The sequence below is a fragment of the Callorhinus ursinus genome, unplaced genomic scaffold, assembly GCF_003265705.2.
Source record: "Callorhinus ursinus isolate GAN/ISIS: 27379988/994484 unplaced genomic scaffold, GSC_fseal_2.0 scaffold3, whole genome shotgun sequence".
In the NCBI taxonomy this organism is placed as follows: Eukaryota; Metazoa; Chordata; class Mammalia; order Carnivora; family Otariidae; genus Callorhinus; species Callorhinus ursinus.
Window position 1 is genome coordinate 38,599,201 of NW_027397065.1, and position 11,518 is coordinate 38,610,718.

At 35.2% G+C, this 11,518-nt stretch overlaps 1 pseudogene; it reads left to right on the top strand.

Moving 5' to 3' along the window:
• The first annotated feature begins 1,060 nt into the window (after window positions 1-1,060).
• LOC112820386 (large ribosomal subunit protein eL20 pseudogene) lies at window positions 1,061-10,574 on the top strand (annotated as a pseudogene).
• The last annotated feature ends 944 nt before the right edge of the window (window positions 10,575-11,518 follow it).

Consider the following 11,518-nt stretch of genomic DNA (forward strand, 5'->3'; position numbering starts at 1 on the left):
TAGATTTCTATAAACAATGGTATGACATCAATTTCACTAGAAGACAGCTTACGTTTAAAGCCATCATATCTTTCTATACTTTCCTTCTTTTGCACCCTTAATTACTTGTATGATAACTCTTTGCCACATACCTAAGAGTCCCAAAAGACTTATTCTAATGGTCCTCATCTGCAACCTTGAACATATATAACATCTTACGCTTACTGTAAATAGCCAAACCACCTACTTTGTAGGTTCAGAGACAACAAATCAATGCATGATAAATTATACCATTCTACTTTTGACTAAAAAACAGGAGGTTAAGGTGTTTCTCATTATTGTTACCAAGAAAAAAAAGAAAACTTTCTCCCTTTGAAAACAGATGTTGGTTTCTCTTCTTGACAGAATATAAGTTTGTCTATAGAAGGCATCCAAGGCATTCTTAGTACATTTTTTTCACAATAATCTAATCAGTCCTTTAAAAAATAAATATAAGAAAAAACTTTATATGTATTCTCTATAAGAAGTATTTAAACCATTTCATATATCTACAGAGAGTTGAGTAGAGAGTAAATTAGGTACAGAGACTTGAGTCCTATTTTGTGGTTCTTATAAGGCAGATAGACATAAACGTGAATAAATATATCACAAAGTACTGTGCATTTGCCATAGTACAGGAACAAATATAGAAAATATTAGCAGTTAATTATAATGGAGTCCCCATGGTGGTAGTGGATGGTGGGCAAGGACGCTGAGAACAGAGTGTAAATGAGGGGGAAAAAGTTATGGATGAAATGGAATTTAAACTTGGTCTTGATAAATGAGAAGAATTATAGTAAATAGATGGATTATAAAAGCAATCCATGTCGATTGAATATGATGGGCGAGGTCTGAATATTCCCATGTATATAACTTAATTAGAGAACAGAAATTGAAGCATATAAAAGCATCAGGATAGGAATTTAAATATGGGTGTAGCTTTCGACAACTGAGTGCCAAAATAAAGCATTCACAATGGACTTTGTAAGTAAGAAAGAGAAATTAAAGGATTCTGAGGAGGAAACCCGACTTGCAAGAGAAGATGGGAAGTCTACTAGAATTTGTAGGAATGATGTTGCAAGACAATTTTGATAGTCTAGGTAAGAACATGTAAAGCCCTGAACTGGGGGGAGCTAGCTATAACAGAAGCCTGATAGCTATTGGTATAACTCTAGCACTTGGCTATGTGAATTTCCCCAGAAACATATCCCAAAACAAACATGCTAAAGAAAATCATATGTTATAGGGAAGGCCAGCAAAAGAAATTATGTGCATTTGTATGTATAATTTTTTCTTTTGTTTTGGATGCTAACTTTTTTTTTTTACACTATGGAAATTATCAACTTCAGTGCACCATAAAAAGATAAAAAGACAAACGTAGTTTGGGCTTAATTTACAAATAACATACATACCAAAAATCATCAAGGACATCTGTGTGTGATACTTCCCCCACTTAATGTGTCAAAAAGACCACCTAGCCTCTTAAGAATGTGCCTGCAAAAGACAGAGAGGAAAATGTTCTCATCAAGACTGTTTTTTTCTTTTTCCTACAGCAACATTAATTACATTGTCAGCTAGAGCCAAAGAATGAGATAGGCAGAGGTAATCTGATTCTCATCTTGTTTAAACTTGTCAGTTCTAAAATGAAGTCAAGAGTTAGTCAGGGAAAATGGAGAAGGTCTCCTTCCTCATTGAGAGATAAATGGGAAGTCCAACTCCTGAATTTTTTTTTTTTTTAAAGGAGGGTCACTCTCCAAAAGACAACTGTCTCTTTTCAAAAGTATTACTAATTCAGCCCTTCACATGACAGCCTCCCAGAGGCAGAGAGTGACATTTTATATCAGGAGACACTCCCATCTTCAGCATAGCTATGCATCATCTGTTGTGCCTTTGACCCTCTGCTAAAAGAAAATGTAACTCTAAAGTGCTTAGGAGCTGCCAAGACTTACAAATTTTTAAGTTGAATTTTTGCTTCAACTCAGCGTTCTTACTTCCTAGCTCTGCTCTTTCGTGTGGCCTGCTAGGCAACTCTGAAGAGAAGCCGATTTCAATAAGCATTTATTTGTTATAATTCTGACTCACAAAATGATCTTTGAGATTATATACAATATTATTATATTTTATTATATGTTATGTTATGTTATAATATAATAATCTCCAGAGGGAGAAAGGAAGAGAGGGAAACCTGCGAGAAGAACAAAAATGAAGTATGAATGAGTAGATTACTCAGGGATGGGAAGGTTAGAGAGTATCATATATAGACGTGGAATAAGGGGCTGAGAGGACAAGACGCATGTGATTTGCACCGAGGATCAAAATATCCTGAATGTGCCACGTAGTACAGGGAGTTTAAATATAGATCCTATTCAGTCAGCACATTTTTTTCCCTCTGAGTTGTGAATCTCCAGCCCCCCTTCAAGTTGTGTATCCCTAACCTTTTTTCCCCAAATAAAGCCTTTTATTTCTTCAAGTGTTAAATGAGTGGAATAAAAAGAAAAAGGTCTTTTTTTTTAATTTCTTATTTCCCAAACAGATTTGTTGTCCCAAAGAAAGTAAATAGATTCAAATAATTACTTACTGAAATTATCTGGGACAATGCTTTAAAAAACCCAATGCGTGAATGATTTTATTGTTGAGATTAATATAGTTCACCAAATTCCACCCACTATTCCACACTGCTCTGATTGATCACATGAATCTTTTAATTAGATAAGTTTTTAAAGTGTGTTCTTAAAAGAATCTGGTTTAAATGTCGATTTTTTAAAGAGAAGCTTAGATACATGAGTATTGACTTTATGGGAAAAAAAAAAAAACATCACTTGAATCAAGACATAAGGTTTGTTCTATTCACCAATGTTGTGCCTACAACTTTGATAAAACATTCCAATGAGACCCAAAAGGTTAACACTTCCTAAATTCAGGTTATCTCCACATGGGCTGGGAGATAACAATTTCTCCAGTATCTTCTTCATAACCTGAATCTTAAAGGTCAGTTAATGATGGCAAATGGATAGTGGGAAAAAAGCAACAAAAACAAAACCAACAAAAAAGTTTTACTGTCAATTAAAAAAAAAAAATAACCAGCCCATATAAGTAACAAAGAATCCCGATTTTTAAAAAGAAAGTGCATTTACCAATTTTTTTCTAATCTCTTTAAAGTTTTTCAATAGTTCTAAATTAAATCCCTTTCACCCATATCTCTTTATCCATCAGAAAATCCGAAGGGTATTTGGATTCAGACATCCATTGCACCAAAGATCTTTCATTACACAGCACAAACAAGCACTTTTATTGAACAAGAACCCAATTACTTAAGCTAGCTTCGGGTTTCATTCTACCCTGTGGCATCTACTTTGACAGAAGCCTACTAATCTCTTCTGATGGACGTTGCTACATATCAGTCCTGATACACAGAGATGATTTCTAACCTTCTTGTAGAGAACCACTGATTAAATAAACTGAGATGCCCATCTCAGCTTCCTTGGACCGATGAATAACAATGAGAAAGACTTCAGGCAGACATGGACCCTTTCCTCCACTGTATAAGGCACCAGCAGAGAAAGAGTTGAAAAAAGGAAGTATCTACTCTAAGAAAATGACCAGCGTTTATCAAAGTCCTGTACTGACATTGTCTGAGATTCTCTCCAGTTTGTTTCTGCTCTTTAAATGACTGTCATACTTCCCACATTTTGCTACAAGAGAAGAAAATCAATTCGATAAGGTTCTTATACCTTTGCGACTACCATTCTTGTTTTCAAACTTATTGATAAACAATGTTAATAACTTGACTTTTATGTCAGTAATTCTCAACACTAAATGCACATTAGAATTATCTAAGAACTTTTAAGAGAGCCTGACACCCATCCCTACAGATTCTGATTTAATTCATCAGGATTGGAACCGGAGCATTATTTTTTTTTTTAAAGTTCTCCAGATGGGAAAACAAAAAAGGAAAAAAAAAAGTTCTCCAGATGATTGTAATATAAAGCTAAAGTTGAGAAGCATCACTTGATGTAAATAGCAACAAACAAATTTGTTAATTTTTATATTAGAATTTTGAAGAGCTGTTAGGAACCATTTAGTCTAGCTTCAGTTACAATGCAGGAATATTTTAAAGAAAAGCCTCTGAAAAGCTACATTAATGAATACATTGTTACCTCATGGCAGTCTATCTCTTTGGTTTCCTTTTAATATTAAATCTTTAGAAAAAGTCCCCAAGATACTTCAAAGTATCCATGTATAAGACTGCTCATGACAACAATGTTCATATTAATAAGCTCAATAATATCCAATAATAAAGAATTGGAGATACAGAGAGAGAGAGAGAGAGAGATGGGCCCACCCAACATAAATGAGAATAGGGAGAATACCTTCAGTGTAAAATATTTTAAGTATGTACCTATGTTCATGTATGTACACTTATATACATAATACCTTTTTAAAGAATATGGTAAAGATTGGTTTCTAGAATTATAAGGTTAGGCTCTTATTTTTAGTTTACACCTTTTAAATTATTTCTGTATCTAATCATTTGTAGGAACTGCTTTCATGTATTTCAACTAGCAGAGGTTATTTGGATATTGGGATAACAAACCATTTGTGTCTCCTTTTTTAAAGTTTTCAGTATTTTCCCAATACTGATATGAAATTAGCTACCCACACTTTTTCTTGTGCTACCATTTAGAGCTAATGAAGTTCTACATGATGGCCTGTTGGCTATTTGAAAGAAAACAATAATGTTTTCCCTTAGTGGGGGAAGCTCATTTCAATTCTTCTTCATATTCTTTTAAAGATTGTGTATTGTGTGCTTAACATTAATGTGCTGGTATTAAAGGATATGAACATAATTTCACCGATTTCTGCCATGAAGAAGCTCATATTCAGTCAAGGAGATAAAAATAAGAACAAAAACTAAAAATTAAAAAATAGTAATTTCATTGCAAGTTTATTTATAAACAAAGGAAACAAACGCATACAGGGGAGTCTATTCTTTCAAGACGGTGGGCAAGTCTATTCTTCCAAGATACAAGGAGAGTAAAGTTGGTAAATAGGAATGGAATACTTTTATAAAAATTTACTTTTCAAGTTAACAGCATTTTTATGTGTTATTTTAATTCACTTTTAGAACAGTACCAGATATTATTATTACCAGTTTATAAATGCATAAATGGAAGCTCATGATATAATGGCTTTAAGATCCTTTTCGTCTCTGACCATGCTGTGATTCATCAATGTTGCTCTACAACAGCCAAGAATTAAAGATATCTTCTAAATGTGGTCTGATCAGTGCAGAGGCAAGGGACTCTAACAGGTCCACTGATTTTAGGACTAACACCTCTGATAATTTGTTTTAGAGTGAAGAGAGTGGGAGGGGGGAAAAAGATCAAAGGAGATGGGTATATGGAGGAATAAGCAGCTAAGCCTGCCTGGAAGAGTCAGTGATAGCTTCAGAGAGGACATAGGGTTGGCTCAAACTGAGATTTGAAAGGCAAGGTATAGTATTATACCTTGCTATATATATATATATATATATATATATAGCCAGGGAGGCAAAGAGTGGGCTTTTCATTCTAGGCACAGGGAGTAACACAACCAGAAACACTGTCTGTGTAGGCACTAAGGATGCTTTCATGCTGCATAAAGTTACAAGGACAGGAAAAAAGGGACAAATGGAAGTGAGGTTAGAAAGGTAGATAGAAGAATGACATTATCTTGGGGATTTGGATATGATTTTACAGGCAATTGATCAACAAAATAATAATACATTTTATGTCCTGGAAAATAACTGTGTATTCAGTAGAAGTTAAAAAGGAATAAAAACATGTATAATAGAGATGCTCTCAACTAAAATAAAACATCCACATCAATATCAGTAGTTTTTAAGTTAAAAAGCCACTTTATTACTTTTGTAATTTTTACTCCCTGTCAGGAACACAGTCACACACTTTTGTGAGAAACAATGGTCCTCTTCATTAAGTTATGTGTGATAGAGAAGAGTCAAGAGGTGCCTCACATGACTGCTTGTGGTTAGGATCACTTTCAAATTTATTTTGGCATAGTATTTCCATCAGAATATTATAAGTCAGTTAATAAAAAAAACATGTCAAACTTCTATTAGAGGTCATTTATTGCAGGTTATTTACTATGATTTCTTTGCTTCCAATTTCTTGTCAAATGAAAAGCCATATCTTAGCTTCTGCCGAACAATTTTGAGCTTTAGCTTCTATAGTATAGATGTCTACCACATATTCTAAAATTGGGATCCCTACTGGGAACAACAGGAAACCATGGTAAGGAAAGAAAATACACAGAAATATGTATGAAAAGAGAATTTTTTCTCTCTTAGTTTTAATGTTCTTTAAGACAGCATGCTGGCTTCCTCTGATGTGAGAACATTCCTCAAAAGACATTAAATTTAGAGTCTTTAAACAATATTCTGTTCTATGAAATTCTTATAAAACATCCACTGTTGAGATTTAAAAAATATGGGTTAATAAGTAGTTTCAGACAATAATAGAACAAAGCTACTTATTTCATATTTGGAATATGAGACTAAATGTTTTTGTGAGATCCAATGTTAGGGATTACACTGGTTATTTTTACTTGATAGAAGTATAATTTATGGCATCTGTATGTAGATTAATTGTGATTGTTTCATGTTTTATTGTCAAATTTCCTTTGCTAATAAAGCCATAGATAATGAAGCTGGCAGAAGAGATCATTTTCTAGAGTTTTCAAGGTCAATATGTCAATTAAGCTCTGTGGGCTAATTCATTAGTACTGGAAAAAAATGAACATGCTGAGCAACAGGATATTGCACGTCTGGGATATCAACCATCTGTATTGACTTAGGACAGCCTCAAGTTCTCTCTTTTGTTAAGAGATTTAGAGAGGCAAATTACTTTTTCATTAATTTGACAAAGATGAGACTTTTTAAAACTTAAAATATAGGTTCAAAGATGCTGCATCATATAAATCAGTGAACCATGATACACATATTGAGCCAAATTCTCCAAGTACATAAGTTTTGTGTGTCATTTAGCAGCAGCATGAATTTGTTGCATTCATTCAACAAAGATTTATAATTTACTGAATATGTACTCTGCACAAAGTTCTATGTTAGCCATGCAGAAGGGGAGGAAAAAAAAGAGGTATCCACAGTCTTCAGTCTCAAATACCCTACAAAGACAGATATTAAACAATTAAGTACATAGTTGTTAATTATAGCTGCCATAAGTGTCACAAAGGGAAAGCATGTGTAAAATGTGAGAGCATACAACTGTTATCACATAGTAGCTTCAAAATGAGAAAAACATGTGGTCTGAACATATTCATGGAATAATTTATAGATATTAATTTAATAATTAAATATAATTGAATAAGTATTTATTGAGAAACTACTGTATTCCATTCATTCTGTTGGGGTTAAGGATATAAGGAAGTCATACAATGTAACTGGGGAAACAGACATAGGCACAGAAAACTGCTAAAAGCTATAGATATGAGTGGCCCTTGAGGTTAAAAAAAATAATACTTTGGAGAGAGGACTCATTCATTCATTCTTAAAGTATTTATTGAATACTTATCATCTTTCCAACATGGTGCTTGGTGTTAGGGATATATGTCAATAAAATATAACCCCTGTCTGTAAAGGACTCACTTTCTAGTGAGTCTAACCCAAGGTGGTTTTCCCCTCAGGGGACATATGGCAAAGTCTGGAGACATTTTTCTTTGTCACAACCGAGGAGAGGACGCTACTGTCATCTACTAGATAGAAGCCAGAGGTACTGTTAAACATCCTACAATAAAAAGATCAGTAGCCCCCATGATGAATAATTAAACATCCCCAAATGCCAATAATGCCAAGATAGATAAACCCTTGAGAGTCACAGAAAAATAAGTAATCAATTACAAATCAGTAGTATTAGTGATGAATGGGGCTATGCTTTAAAAGACTGAGGAAAGTGAAGGATAGACTGTGACATGTCAAGGAGAGTAGGCAAGAAAACTCATTTGACTTGGTTACAGTATTATGGCAAATCATGGTGAGATACTGGAAATAAAGATAGCAAGGCTGATAAAGAATGGATATGAGAGGGTATTTGAGAGATAAAATAAATATGAAGTTATCCAGCAATTATATGATGAAAGTTTGGGAGGAGAAAGAGTTGAAGTAGATGGAAGAGTCAATGATTTCCTTAACATTTGTTTCATTTAGGTGGTAGGTTAGATGGTGTTAACATTCACATATACTGGAATGAAGGAAAAAGACAAAGTTTTAAAACTTTAATATATTAAGAACTATGACAAAAAATATTTATATGTTATATGTCAGACAGTGTGCTAGTCACAGCAAACTGTTAAATTTGTCATAACCCTTGATAGGGAGATAGAGCTATTTAAAGTAAGTACTGTTACCCCTAGGTTTAAGACAGGGTAAGAGATTAAATAAATTGTTCAAAGTCACATTGCTTATTAGTGGCACTATCCAGACTCCAACTGAGATTTTTCTTCTAAAGCATAGAGTTGTCAAACTCTATGCTCTATTTGATAAGGAGAGATTATAGACAATCCAGGTAGAGTTTTCACAGTTTGGATCCAGTTTGCCTGGGTTCTTCAGAAACCAAAAGCTGGCATAAAAGTTTGTATACTACCAGTTTATTAGGGAAGACAATTCCAGAGAAGCAGAAATGAAGAGAAATTTGGGTGAGTCAAGGACATAGGGAGAGCAAATATTCAATATTAAGTTAAACACACTTGATCTCTTGATCGTAAGACAGTCTTCAAAGAGGGCATTCGAACAGTTGCATTTCACTATAGTCCATGTGGAGGATGAAAGGGAGAATATTCACTAACTCTCAACAACATTAAATGTTTGCTCAAAAAGCTTTAACTCTCCTGCCCTTCCTAGGTTGCTCATGCAAAGCTACCAAGTGGGCCTCAGTGGCAACAGAGATGTCTTGGGACAGGATGCAAGAAAGATTCAGCAGGAACGGAAGATAAGGCACTGATGAGTTGTGCGTTACACAATCACAAGGAAGCTAATACAAAATAAGAGACCAAGTCCTTAAGACAAGTACGATTGGGAACTATGCAACGGTGTGTAAGAAATAGCTGATATATCTGGTCTCTAAATATTATCAACTTTGTTGTTCTCTTAAGTTATTTTCCCTTCTGGTGTCTTAATTTCTACAAAATGGAGAAAATCATAGTATCTTTCCAGGAGTGTTGTGGGGATTAAAAGTTTTAATATATATCAATCATTTAAAATAGTAACAACATAAGCACCAAATGCACTTATCATTTGTTACTGACATCATCACCATCACTGTTGTTGAGAAGGAGACAATCAGCCCCTTAATATCCAGCAACTGGCTGACTCTAACAGCAAGGCCTGGGTATTGTTAGGAGCTGGCCCTGGCACTCACAGCTAAGAATATAATGTTCTCTTGTTGAATATAAACAATCTCACAGAAAACATGAGGACCCATCAATGTCTCTTTGTGACCATGATGAAGTGAGACAAACAAAAAATTCATCAAATAGGGAGTATAAGAGTCAACACTCCAAAGAGTATTTGAGGAAATGGGTAAAATAGAAGACAGATTACATTGGGCAAATTGATGAGTAGGAAATGGGGAAATCAGTCACTTTTAAAGTATGAATGTGAATAGGACAGAGATGGAAATTTAACTTGAGGGAAATGTAAGGTTGCAGGAGAGATTACTTATGACAGGGAAAAGTAAACATTTTAGTTTGCTTTAAGAAAGGGTCTGTGGAAAAGAAGGGTTTGAAGATCCAAGAAAGTAAGGAGAAATTTGATGAATTTAGTTCCTAGAGTACATAGAAGAAAGAGATATCAAGAACATGGTTGGAGAACTAACCCTGAAAAGGAAAAGGTATTTCATTCTCTGAAATTGGAGGAGAAAAGGTAGATAAATCCTAGTATTGCTGAATGTGAAGGATCTGTGATAGACGGTAAAGGAAGGAGGCAGTAAGAAATTTTATCACTGTTGACTTGTTTTCTCAGTTAGGAAATAATCCAAGACATCTGTTGAGGGTAAGTGTTAGTAGCCTTCCCACCTCCAAATGCCGCACGCCTACCCTCTCCCCCAGGTGTATTTTTACACCTAATCATGGTGTTGCCAAGATTCACTTCTGGTACTTTGTGTCTCAGCTGAAGATGGAAGTCTTCAGGGGAAATTGTCTACTGTGGACAGGTGTTCAAGAACTCCACCTTGTGGATGAAGAACTTCAGCACCTGACTGCACTATGAGTCTGGCAGGGGCACCCACAACATGCACTGAGAAGACCAGAATCTGACCACTGCTGGAGCTGTCACCTAGTGCTACCGACACCTGGCCGCCTGGCACCGTATCTGGTCCCACTCGATCCAGATCATGATGGTGGAGGAGACTGCAGCTAGCAACTACCCATTGGCAGCCAAGCAGTTCTATGACTCCAAGATCAAGTTCCCACTGCCCTGCTGGGTCCTGAGTTGCCAACACAAGCCATGCTTTACCACCAAGAGGCCCAACATCTTCTTTTACATGTAGGGCCTCCCTGTCCCTAGGTCTGCCCAAATAAACTCTTTGGGAAAACCAGGGGAAAAAGAGAGAGAGAGCAGTTAAGTCAGAAGATTCTATATTCATAACCTTAATGGACCTGATCAGCAAGGCTAGTAATTTTTCTCTAAAAGTCCTCAGCAGCTGAGATGAAGAGAAGACAAATCAAATGCTTGAATTGATTCCTGTTCTCAGTGGCAAGTTTTCTGGGGTGGAAGGTTAGTTAAGAGGAACAAAGGAATAAAAAGTCTGAAGAGAACCTAGTTGAAATGAGCGATGAATGTGTCCAGGCTCAATAACAGGTAAGCAAAGCCAGCTACAGACTGACTTACTAATGGAGCTCAAAGTTCTAGGTCACAGGAGCTGCAGGATGGAGCAGGAAGGTGGAAATGCAGGGCGGGGAGGAGGGATGACGGCTAGGGTCAGTAGCAGTGCCAGTGAGGGAATTGGAAGGTTGAAAGGATAGATGGTTTCAGATAAAGAGTTTAAGATTTTGGAAACTGAACAGTTGTAAAGGATAGTGAGATGCATACAATAATTTAGAAATCTGTCCTTGAAGTTGGGCAGGGGTGTGGAGGGAAGTAACTAGAGAAGAGTTCCAAGACCCTAGCTGCAAAAAAAGGTATTAAATGTTAATGAGACAAATTTTGAAAAAATTACCAAATATTAGTTATTCTATTTTCTCAGGGAAATAAGATTCCTAGTATATCATAAAAAGAAAGAAGAAAAAGAAAACCCCTTTAATGTTTCATATTATAATTCTGAAAATTTACCCTATTGTATAATAACAGTTTCATTAAACTGCAGTGAGAATTATTTTTACAGAATGCTCATATACTACATATAAACATTATGAATAAATTGCTGGTATCTACTGATACAACTTTAAAACAGATTTAAAAAGCTACATTGTTAAAAGAATGGTATATAATTCT